Source organism: Vanellus vanellus, assembly GCF_965231255.1.
Source record: "Vanellus vanellus genome assembly, chromosome: 1".
In the NCBI taxonomy this organism is placed as follows: domain Eukaryota; kingdom Metazoa; phylum Chordata; class Aves; order Charadriiformes; family Charadriidae; genus Vanellus; species Vanellus vanellus.
Window position 1 is genome coordinate 189,275,684 of NC_138905.1, and position 13,138 is coordinate 189,288,821.

Genomic DNA, 13,138 nt, shown 5'->3' on the forward strand with positions numbered 1-13,138 from the left:
AAGAACTGCACAGGCTTCCCACAGCAAAGGTCAAACAGTGACCTCCACACAAATTAATGCCACTTCAGCTACTATAAAGGAACTTTAATATTTCAGTTTCATTAAAAAACCTGAAAAACACATTATGCAATCCATTTATTCTATCGGGGGTTTTTTGCTCAAGTGGTATGACCATCTCTTTCAAACATATATAAGGATTCTCATTTAATAAATAATAATAAAGCTAGATAATAATTAACTCTTAAACGTGTTCTCCCTGGTCTTGCTTTAGGGGAAAAAAAAAAAGACCACATGCTTCAGCAGCCAGAGCTACGAGCACATCCAACCAGATAATTGACACAGCCGTTGAGCCAGCACAGCGTTAACTCTGTTTTAAGATTCCTCAAATCATCTAGCTTTAGAAACCATGTAACTTAATTGGATTGCTACAGACCTGACAGCTCCCCATGTACCTTACGCTAAAGGATTGCATCGTTACTGTACGTCTGGATACATCCGCTAATGCTGTCAGTCCTGAGAACTGTCACCAGCCCCACATCACATCTTTCATCTTCCAGTAACCATTAAAAATGAAAACAACTGCGTGCCACCCCTAAATATGAAAAAATAAAATTTGGGAGAATTTAAAACCACCACATACCAGAAGCGGAAGATTTGGGCCAAATCTTGCATTCTTGGTCACGTAGGTGGTACTACACCATATGGCCAGTTCCACTGAAACTCCAGTTAACTCAAGCAGGCTCATCAAAATAATCACTTTTGCTAAGATGAGGAAAAGTCTGCTGAACAAGGTCTTTATAATCCCAAAGGAGAAAATATGAAGAGAGTTTATAAGGCAACACTATGTATGCTCGGTAAACACAGATAGACAGTTTGGATAACAGAAGCTAAATAGGAGATTGACAAATTCTAAAATGCAGTTTCAGTTTCCACCTTAACAAAGCAAAAGCTAACAATATTTGTAAGCTGAAGATGTCCTCAAGGAGTGAGTGACAAGTAGGTGCCAAATCATCATCAAAAGACTGTAAGAATTAGATACCTCTCCGCCATTTGAGACAGCATACATCTCCCTGGCTTCAGAGATCTTTTGAAAGAGAAGATTGGTGTTTTGACCTTTATGCTGTCTCTTTGCCGCTGATTTCCTGAATGCCCATTGTACTTTATCACTATTCTGCTCATTTTGTAACACAAGTTTCATTTTTATTTGGAAGTCACCCAAAGCAAGCATAATTCTTGTTCTTAACTCTTACATGGGTTATCCAGACATTATTGCCCCATTTTTGGGGAAAGAGAGGTGGATCAAAAGGACAGAGTTGCTCCATCTTTCTTATGTTATTGTCAATAAATGCTGAGTTAAGCTGCTACTGATTATTTTGTAGAAAAATGTCTGTTTTTTCAACAGCACCATGGGCAATTTTCAAAACATACAAAAGTAAACATTACAGAAAAATCCATTCCAGTAGGCTAGTCCTATTTTTTTTTCTTTTTTGGGGAGTAGGTGGGTGTGTGTCTTCTTTTTTTTCTTTTTATTAACCATTCATAATGACAGCTATGCAGAAAATGAGGTACAAAATTACCATTTCCAGCCACTCATCTCTGAGGGCACTATCACCATTTTTTCAGCAACTGCCCCTCTTCTTTTTACCTTAGGTGATGAGTAGTCCTTGTGCAAACCTATCAGATAGGCTGCTAAAAGACTATTTTTCCCAAGCTATACCATTCTTTAAGTCAAAGACTCAGCCTGACCTACCTTCCTTGTGAAGATCTTCCTGAGACTACAAAATCCTTCACTGTTCTTTGTCATAACCACATCACTATGCAAAGTTTCCACAAACCATTAACTATCTATACAGTCCCTCCATACTTTCCATGCATACTTTCATAAAGTAATCCTTAATTCAAGCAACTCTGACCCCCAACATTGCACCTTGATGTTGTAAATAGTCTAGAATTGTACTAGGAAGAGAGATCCTGATTTTTTTCCTACTTGGTTCAGCAGTCATTAAAATGCAGCCACATCTGGGGTGGCTCTTCAGCAATACACCACAGTGCTATATAACATGATGACTGGGAATGGAAAATAAAGACTAATGTATTCAGCTGAAATGGCGACTGAAATTTCCATAGGCAGAATATAATTACCTGAGCTGGCATTCTGCCAGGACACTGGGGTTAACATTATTACTCCTACAATACTCCTATTTATGGGCAATATGGAAAAAAAGTAACAACAGGATTTTTTAATTGAACCAGTGTGAACCCAACTACAGTAGGTTGCAGTCCAATTAAAATTGACAGCCCAGTGAAGCGGATACACATAACACACAGATAAATATAGAAAATCCAAGTCGTTCTCTTTTTCATTGTCTCTCCTCTTGGTGTTTTTTTTTCCGCTGGATATATCATTTCATTTTCTAAATCTTTTGATGCCAGGAAACTATCATTGACTGGAAACACTTACTAGCTTTTTGCAGACAGTTTTCATAACTTAAAATAAAGATGGAAAAATATATCCTGTTAAATGTTTCAGCATTGCATTTCTTTCCTTTTCTACAGCACACAGTATTAAAATTAGATTGGCTGTGCAGTGGGAGATTAGAAAGAGCAACTGCTTTTAACCTTTAATAGTAAATGATGCTGAAGTTACTAAATCTGTCATTGAAGCACACATAGTGCATGCATTACCAATTGGAAACTTGTAGCTAACCTACAAGCAAGCAGGCTGATCCCCTACCAAAAATGCTGCAAAAGCTAACTCCCGAAATGCAAAACTACTTTCTCGTCTCTCTTTTTTTTTTTTTTTTTGCTTTTGGGGAAAAAAAACGCTTGAAATGGCACAAAATATATTACACTGTTTACTCCTGATTCTGTAGTCTTTACTTACATGAGTATCTCTTTCTCTGACATGTGGAACCATGCAAGCACCCACTGAAGTCAATGAGACTCCTGGGGAATTAATATTCCCTATCTGACAGAGGTGTTGCGAGGCGTGCTTCATTAGTGTGCTGAAGCACTCCGAGAGCCCTAGATAACAGCTGCTATATGTTGTAAGAAAATAGTACTATTCATTATTACAGAAGAGCTAAACCATGATTGTAATTGACCGTTGCCTGAATCTTTTCTGAAGTTATTTGGTTTGGAGATATGCCTCAAAGCAAATCTGTTATTTAATAGAATGAAGAAAGTAAAGCAGCAGCAGGGTATGTTTTAAGAGCAAAACAGAAGAAAGCTCCCCTGGGCTATATCCTATTGACCTCTAGTTCCATTATTGTTTCTAAAATGTTTTTCCATTTAAGGCATTGCCACTGAATCCTTCCCAGGAAGCCCTGGGAAAGGATACAAAGTGAGGTCTCTACTAAGCTTGTAAGTAACATCTCTAAAAATGGAGGGTTGATTTATGTTTTACTGACAGCCAGGTTTAAGGGGGAAAAACCCTCCAGGCTTTGGTTATGAATCTTCTATAATATAATAAATGGTGCCATCTACTGGCTCTCTTTTGCTTTTTATCAGTGTCAGGGTTTGACTGTACAGTACAGCCACTGCAAGTAGCATTAAAACGCCAAAGAAATCAAGCCAACATGACTGTAGCTAGCACACTTCCTGACAACAGATCTTGGAATGATTTACAGGGGTTTCCATAAAGCAAACAAGCCTAAAATGAAATAAGAGTAGTAGGAGAAAGAAAAATGGCAAGATGCAAGCAAGGGAGAAAAGGCAGAGTTCCAGCAGACATGTGAAACTGGATGAAGGGTCGATACTGAAGACACATACAGCTAAGCTGAACCAGATGCAGCCATCCCATAGGACAAATCAGTGATGAGATTCCTCAGAGAGAAGAGGAAAGCTTCTCCAATCCCTCCCAATTAATTTTTTGTTAGAAAAAGAATAGCCAATCATGCTGGGTTTTTTTCCCTTCCACCCACTCCAGTTTCTACTATTAAACAAAGAAGAAAATGTAAACAGCCCTGACAGAAGAAATATACAGATAGACAGAGAAGTTATGGGTCAATTTCTTTCCCAGAGCTCAATATTTTTCCTGATTTACACCAGGAGCAAGATTTGACTGTCTGATTTATGCCTCAGAAAACTACATGAACTGTGCCATGTCCTACTCTTAGGTACACTAAGCAATCTTGGCACCTCTTCTGGGGCCAAACTGGACTCACTGAGTAAACGAACTGCTATGGAATATTTTGTTGTTGTTGCTTTTAATCTGTCTGGATAATTCGCTTGGAAAATGCAAAATCAGCTGTAGAGCTATTTTAGTCTGATTTCCTAAGAAGAGGAGACAGCATCTGGCAAAAGGGAAACAGTCTCAAAAATACACGATTTTGTCAATTGCTTCACAAAAAGCAGAGTGGCTGTTAGTGCTCCTTTGGATGAAAAAGTATGAGCAGAAGGTCTTCTTAGACATCAGACAACCCCACCAGATGCAAATCTGTAGGAAGGTGTTCTTCAGTTCAGCTTCTCGTAAAAACTGTGTTTCTCATGATAGTCTTCACCTGGTAAGAAACAGATAAGCAGGGCAGGATGCAAATGGAGGTTAACAGGGCTTTTACTGCTACAAATGGAACCTGCATTAGAGCAAGTTACAGCTTCTTGGGCTCCAGATTCATCTCCTATCAATGAAGATCATGTTTATCTGTGCCTCATGGAGAGCTTTCAGACTTTAAAGGTACAAGAGATCATGGAAACCATATCTTGACACAGATGTAGATTTCTCCATGCCTGAATCAGAACTGCAAAGAGAGTCAGCAGCTCTCACAGCAGGGTCCCATCTCTACTCCTGGACCCCAAGTTAAGATTTTGACATTGCCCTCAGGAGTATGAGTGTTCACAGGAGCCACACACTGAGGAATTTCAGGCAATAGAACTCCATTTGGAGTTGTGCTGGAAAGGACTGGGAACACTGGTGTTGCTGTGGAAAGCCTTTCACGCAGCCCTTAAAATGAGAGGCTTCTGGAAAGTAAAATCACAGAACACGGGTTAAGAACCCTATTGTGTAATCAGGACTTTCCAAAGGGGGGGAACTGCGGACCACAAAGAAGCTTATGACAATAGCAGAAGTGTACACTTTGTGATTAGCATGCAGACCCAATCTAACAGACTCCGTTTTCATGTCAATGTGCGCAAACATTTTCTTCTCACTTCATTTAGTTTACCCAGTAGTTAATGGCCTGATATCGTAAACCTGAAGTTCTATAGATTTGGTATCCTGCTAGATACAAGATCAGTTTTGTAGCAGGCTTTCCTTAGTCTCCCTTTACATTTTTCGTCAGTCTCAGACTAGTGTAAGATTTTAACCTAATGAAGAGGATATTCAGCACATTGATTCCTTCCACCAGGCAGGGCAGTTTCTGTCCCAGTATGGGTGTGACAGGGTAAGAGCTCTCTTTTTGGCACCGACTCTAACCTTCTGTCGTAAATAGACCCCAACTAGTATGTAGTGATCTCTTGAACAGCATTAGGTTTAAGAGGAGAGGCCTAGCTCCTGTAAGAAAGGCGCTGACAATACTTCCATTCTCCAGCTCCTCTAAGAAGTTCTCTGGACAATGTGTAGCATTGGAGAAATTGGCTACTGCTGCTGTGCATGAAACCCACAGCTTTCAGTTCAATTCTTGGCTCTGGGAACAGGCAGGGAGCAAGCACAAGTCTAGGCAGCAGATGGGGACATTGCTAATTGGTCTGTTTTGCTGCTGGGCCATCAGCTGACAGACACTTCTAGCTTCTCTCCTAGCAGCGGTTTGCCATGTCAAAGAGCTACAGATATGGGAATGATAACAAAGAAAGTGAAAACGGCCATCACTTCAGTGCAGACAATCATTTTTCCTCAACTGTGCTAACCAAATTTGCTGCAGAACATTGTGAGGCAGCTTGGACTTGGCAGACTCTTTGCAGACCAAAAGATGCGATTTGTCCTTCTTGTAGTGTCAAGTGGCAATGATGTTATGCGAGTGCCGTCATTTTAATGTTCTTTCTTCTGCTTTCTTAAAAACCCTGGTGATCATTATAAAAGGAGAAAGCAGAATGGCCTTCTTATACATGTGAAAAAATACGCTGCGTGAAAAATACCATGAGAGCAGTGGTTCATAAACAAGGGATCAGAACTCAGTAAGGGTTGTGAGTGTGACAGAAGTTTTATTGCAAAAGCAGGATTCACAACCAGAAGCAGGAGTAAAAGACTGCAGTTGCAACTGAAAGAGAATTCAGGAGCATGCTGGAACCAGTGGAAAAGTCTGGGAGCTGTTCCATCAAACAGTTCCAGTTTAAATGAAGGCAGCAGATTACAATCTTTACGCTCTGTAAAACTTCAACTTTCATATTTTCTTCTTCTTCAGAGATTACTGGTTACAAATCTTAGTATTTCTGCAGTAACAATTGTGGCTTTTTCTTCTGTAACATCCCTGCCATATTTTACATGCTCTGGGACAGTAAATGACTGTGATTATTCTGCTTTGTGGGAGGTACGATATCAGAAATTCTGTCTGCCTTTCACTTTTTAGCAGAGTTGCTAAGTTCCCTGTGTTTTTTGAGGATTTTTTTCTGTTTTTCATTAAAATGAAAGAAAATTAAACTACAATGCAGTAAACTAAACAAAACATATTTTGACTAGAAGGGATATAAAAAGTCTTCTCAAACCACCAGAGTCTAAAAAGAACAAATTTTACTGTCCATGTGGATCTGTTTAATTATGTCATACGGAAAAATGTCACCCTCTAGAAGGCCAAGTTCTGTTCTTTCATTGTTGATGGAGCTGTATATTTCTAAATACAGGAGATCGTAATGGGAAATGCTGGCAGAACCATCAGTGGAGTACCTCAACACAAAAAGTAATTTGAAATTTAAAAGCAACTATTTTGCCTTGACTTTTCTTAATGTCTCCACCTCTATCCCAGACAAACAGAAGAAGAAAGACTGTTTGTTGTGGTACTTTCAATAGTAACTGACCAGAAGTTACCTAAACTAAGTCACAGAAATAGGCTAAGTGAAAATAGTGGCCTTATGTAAACCAAACACCCAGATTTTCAAGGCCATATTTTTCAGATTTTTTTCAAGGCCAGGCTGGATGGGCCTTTGAAAAATCCAGTCTAGTGGAAGGTGTCACTGCTCATGGCAGGGGGAGTGGAACTAGATGATCTTTAAAGTCCCTCCCAACCTAAACCATTCTATGATTCTACACAGCTAAAAGTGATTTGTATCTATGCTGTATTTTAGCTGAAAGAGTCTGAAGTCCAGCTGAAGCTAATTGTATTGATTCCTTCTGTAGAACATGGAAAAGGAGTCACATCCACAGGGTGATTCATGCTACCTCTAACAGGCATCAATTTTAGCATGCAGACTGGATGTTCTTCTCAGTCCAAGAAGCCTAGATGAGTAGCATACATTAGCTAATGCTTAAATGGCTAAATATTAGACAAGACAAATTTCAAGACAGCCAAATGGAACATCTTTAGTGAAGGACATCACTGCAGGGCAATTCTGCTTTCTTAGAGCAATTAATTGCACCAAAACACTTCTTTGAGGAGAGGGTGAATCACCTTCTTAAGGTACCTCTCTTTCATATAGAAAATCTAGCTTATTTGTTTACATGCTTGGTATGGCTAAGGTTAGGCAAGAAGAACCACACACAGATTCAGCAAGCTTTGCTGCAAATGGTCTTTCGCTTTGCTGTGCATTCCACTATTAAAAGTCTCTTCTCCCTGCTGGAGAGGGGACTGATCAGCTAACACAACATCCAAATGCAGGTCTTGGAGGGAGGTGTTTTGCAGATAAACAACTTGGAATTCCAGCACTGAAGAATTGCAGTAGTGTATCTACTAAGGAACATCATTCCCAGTTGGAGTTTATTAGGCATATCTGCAAAAGTAAGAGAATTAATGGCTGTGAAACAGGCCATTCACTTTCACGATTGCTAAATCCCCACTGAAAAGGTACTCCCACTTGGCTATTGATTCAAACTACCTGTTAGGTTACACAAACATGTCCTAAACTCTGCCCCAAAGATGATTGTCCTATATGAATGAGGAAGAAATAAAGTGGACACGTATTTCACACTGGTAATTTGGACTCAATAGCTAAAATTCACCTTTTGTTATCTCTAACAAGTATGCCTCATTTTCCATTCTGGAGAGAAAAAAAATCTCAATGAATGTATTCCCGATCAAACATTTCATCAGAATTCTCTGCTTTTGTATTGCACGTTTCCAAACTTCTAATTTTAGTATACTAGCACATGTTTTCTATTAACAGATCTTCTCTTTCTCATTTATGCTTGACCTTCTATACATCATTAATTAAAGTTGTTAGCATCACAATATGTCAGCTCTTCTTGTGTTCCATTGCCTCTAAAAACAATGTTGCATTTCTGTTTTTCTTATCAGCTGCTCTTTTGTGCTTTTATGACAGCTTTTGTGCTGTTTGTTTCCCAATGTACATTATTTTCCACACTTATGTATTAAAAGCAAACATAATTATACTAAATGGTATCAGAAAATTAAAGCATTTGGGAAATACACTAATGAAAGTTCAACACTCCCTTTGTATGAGAAAATTAGCACTCTTGAAGGTCTAATACGCATGGTTAAGAATGTCTCTGGTGCAAATAACCTAAAAAGTAGTCAAAATTCCCTGTGCCATCAGCTAGTAATATATCACCAAGAAAAAAGAAAAGAAGTATTGAGGAAAAAAACCAACATCACAAAGCCATTCAAATGGCAAGAAAGCCATCTGCAGCTGCCTGGGCAATATGAAGGTAAAGTGAGTTAGATTAAGTTTTAAAAGCGACAACTAAACTACCTCCAGGTGTAACTGCCAATGTATGGTTCCTTTGTCAACTCCAGACTTATTGAATTGAGTGGAGTTAGACTAGACAAAAGCTGCAGTAAATCATCAACTGATCTATTAGCTCCTACTTTTCAACAGAAAACCAAAAAGGCTTTGAAATTCTTAATTAACGTATTTCTGAAAATGGAATAAACATGCTCTGTAGCTTCTTTTTAGGTATAAAAATAAAGGAGTCAAACCCACCAAAACATTATGATTGCTACTGTAAGAACTGAAGTGGTGTTACGATGATTGTAATGAGTTACTTTTGATTTCATACTTTGATCCCTCTTTGACTAGTGAGGTGTTTCTTTGTTGTTTTGTGAGTGCTAATTGCTGCAGTGCTGTGTTAAATCATTGTTATGCTGGTTTTCTTGAGCAGCAAAATGGATAATTGAATAATTACAAAGGAGAAGTTCATTAAAATGGGTATGGCTATAGAAATGAGATTTTTCCAGCAATTCAGTGAGGGATTGTGTACAGTTATGCAACAATCTGTTGAAAAACATTCTTTTCCTATCTAAAAGATCAGATGTTTCATGAACACAGCTTCTCTCAGAAGCAGAGCAAGAAAAGACAACTGCACTGGGCTGACTTTCTTCTCCACGTGCTACTATGAGAATCTTTAATCCTAGTATAATTCAAAGCTCAGCCATAGAATTCCTCAGTTATTATGGGTTACTCACCAAAACTCAATTTCTGCATATAAAAAGAGGTCTCAAGTGTGCTAGAGGTGCAGGAACTACCGCACACCACTGAAGAGCCTGCAGAACAACATAGAATGTCGATGAGAAAACTCTTTTCCACTTTGGCCTTTCAAGCCATTTCTTTTCTCGTGCAGAAGACAGCAAAATATTGGGTCCCGTGATGGTTTAATACACCTGAGCCACACAGTGAAGGAGTAGCTGCAGTGTTGAGCTACAAAAGGATCTAGGTGCTACCTCTCCAGCTGCCATACTTATGGCCTTAAAAAATTTAAGCAGCTACTGCACCCTGTGAGGAAGCACTGGAGGTGCCAGAAGGAAGAGAAAGACGCTCCATGGGAAACTGAGCATCAAATAAATCTCATAGCTTAGTTCAAAGAATGAGTTATAAAAAAGTAACCTTGTGAGATTCTACTGATACTCATAGAGTCAACATCAGGGTCGGTACTTCAGATCTTTTGCACAAGTGTCTGTCACATGAGTTAATGGACACTGACAGTAACGCAGACTATGATTCCCCAGTGGCTGGAGCAAGAGGAGATTATCTGCTGACTGTGGAGTATTTTTCAGACGTAGGAACCTCACATTCCACCACAGGCTCTGTAGTATAAAATGAACACAGGCTTATGTACTACTGTTCTCCCCTCCCCAATTTCTTTTACTTCCACTCATTGCAGCCCATGTCTGTCTCCCATTCACATTTCCCTGCTATCCTTGTCTATTACCTACAGTTCCAACTCCTCATTTTCAAGGATTTTTCTGGTCATTAGGTACTAATTTTAAAAGTCTAGGTTAGAAAGAAGAGACTGGAAATTCTCACTGATGAAAGTATTATTGGCAACTAGTGAGATAGTTCACAACTGGAATGCTAAAGATCTTTAGATAAAATTTGGCTAGGGGAAGAGGTGAAAGTAGTGAATGATGTAGCGGTAGTACTGCAAAGACACTGCTAACTGGTCTGTATATCCCAATAACTCAGAAACTAATTGTCAATGTGCTAAAGCACAAAAGACAAGAAGAGAATACAGCGGTGTGGGAAGGAGAGAGAGTCTTTAAAGACCATGAAACCATACCAGAATTATTTCTTACGACTCGTCTGCAGTGAGAGGCAGACTGCGGGGGAGCAATTGTCTTGCCATGGGAGAATTCAATTTCAGAAATGCAGCATGGAGGTCACACAACTTATTAGAGTTTCTAAAATTATTCCTTGTGATCCTTTAACATAGAAAGTATTACTGCTCTCAATACAGGGTAACTCAATTATGGTCTCACTACGATGGATAGAGCCGTATTAATTCCTGGCCTGGAGTCAGTGTGGGATAACTGGAGATGATAGATGGGATTTATGTCATGTAATTTTAATCATCTGCCATGAGTTTAGAACTAGTTGTCCTGGACAACTTCTGCAGGCAACAGAGGGAAAGAGGCACTGCTAGAAGGCAAGTCATGCCACCTATCTTAGATGGTTCATCTCACCTCATGTTAGTTATCCAAAAGGTAGATTTCTTCCCACCCAGATCCTCTCCCTAGTCAATGCAAAGGGCAAGGCACTACCAGAATGTGAGTTACTTAATTCTAAATAGATCTCCAAGAGAGGCAAGGCGAATCCCCTGCAGAGTAGCTGATTCTGCAAAATGGCTAATTTCCCATGGTTGATGAAAATTGTGAGTGAAGTTGGCCGGGGAAAAGCAGCTAGAAAAAAGCAAATGAAAAATGGGAGTTCTATGACAGAAACTAAAAAGATGCTTAAAAAGCAATAAGTACTCCACCAAGAAAGAGGAAATCTTTAGCTAAAAGCCTAATCTGGTTCACTGGCAAATGGAAATAGCTGTTAGAACCAACCTCCCACTGCTCCCCAATGTAACACATGGAAAACATGATATTGAATGTAATATATAAATGAGAAGCTGTCGTGGTTTAGGCCAAATCCACCACTGGGGACCCGAGGGACCCCAGACGGGACCGACAGATGCTTCCCTCTACCCCTCTACAAAGAGAGAGGCAGAGGAGGAAAAAGAGACTTATGAGTTTAGAAGAAACTAAACTACCTTAATGAAATATTAATAATAAAATAAAAAGAAATAATGAAAAATATATACAAAACCGTATCAAGCTCCTGAGATGACAATCACATCACCAGCTGGCACTGGGGCAGTCCCAGGCTGGACTCAGTGACGGACGGGAACTGGATTCCAGATCTGGATTCCGGATCGGGATCACAGGCAAATGAACAGAGTCCTCTTCAGAAGTCAGCCATTGAAGGAAGAGCCCGTGACCCTTTGATCCCTCAGCTTTTATACTGAGCATGAGGCAGATGGGATGGAATACCCTGTTGGTCAGTTTTGGGTCACCTGTCCTGTCCGCTCCTCCCTGCAGGTGGGACCCCACTATGCTTTTCCGCTTCCAACCCTCCAACGTGGCAAATAACAAAGTTGGTTGGCCTTGGGTGGTATAGCAATAAGTATAAGCGAGAGCCTCTCTGCATACCATGCCTGGGCATCAGCTATAAACAATTGGTCTTATCACTCTCAGAGAGTGAACATTGTCCGCACAATATGCAGTTAACTTCAGTTGCCATAAGAGGCCCAGCTAAGAAGCGAAGTTACTGAACAAAATTGTCTCTGTTTTACCTCAAACCAGGACAGAAGCTTACAGCCTAGGAAATCAATAGGGAAAGCTAGAGAAATACAAAGAAAAATATGTGGCCAGCAATAAGACAATAAAAGGCAAAAAAAAAAAAAAGAAGTTTTGAGCATTTACTAATAATGTTGTTGGGGCTGTGGCGGCTTAAGGATATAGAGCTTGGGTACATCTTACCTAACTTCAGACATCACAATATAGTTATTTGCATCTGAGCTAGTGACCTTTTACTCCCTTTACAGTCAAATGAGAGAAATAGGACTTCCTGTCATCCTAATGCAACTACATAAAGCAGTTCAAATGAAACATCCCCTAGAAGTGTTTCTTTCCCTCCATGACTATAAAGGAAGAACCAACAGATGTAACTAGGAAAAAACTTGAGATACCAAGCTCTCCTCTGCCAAAATGTTTGCTTTTTCTTTTTCCAACTGTATCAGATAACCTAATACAAATGCATTAGCAATTAAAGAAGTCTTAGCAACAGTATGAACTCATAATTTGAGAGATGGTAATAATTTTAGTAGAGATGCACAAATGCTAGGTAGCGTATTTGTACTGCACCAGAGCAGGGCATTCCAGTCCGTCAGTAACTGCAACAGACACGACAAAACTCATGAGACCCAGATAAATTTTATCAAGGTTGGTTGAGAAGGCCGCTGGTCTACTGATGTAAATTTTATATTAATGTTATAAAGTCAGGATTCAACAGATTAGAATTCTGTGCCAATACTGAAGAAAAGAAAGGTGATAAAAGTAGGTAACTACATAATGGCTAGCCTGAAATTATCCTCCTTCTCCCCTCAAAAGTTCCTGTCAAAGTTCAATGTTAGCTCCAGAGCACATAGCCATAAAATAAACCTTTAAAAAGGGGCAAACAACAGACTGGCTGTGCTATTGCTGGGCTTATCTCACACAAAGCAGGCATTTAATTGAGTCTTTTAAATTAAGGGTAGTTGCTCTAGGATTCTTTT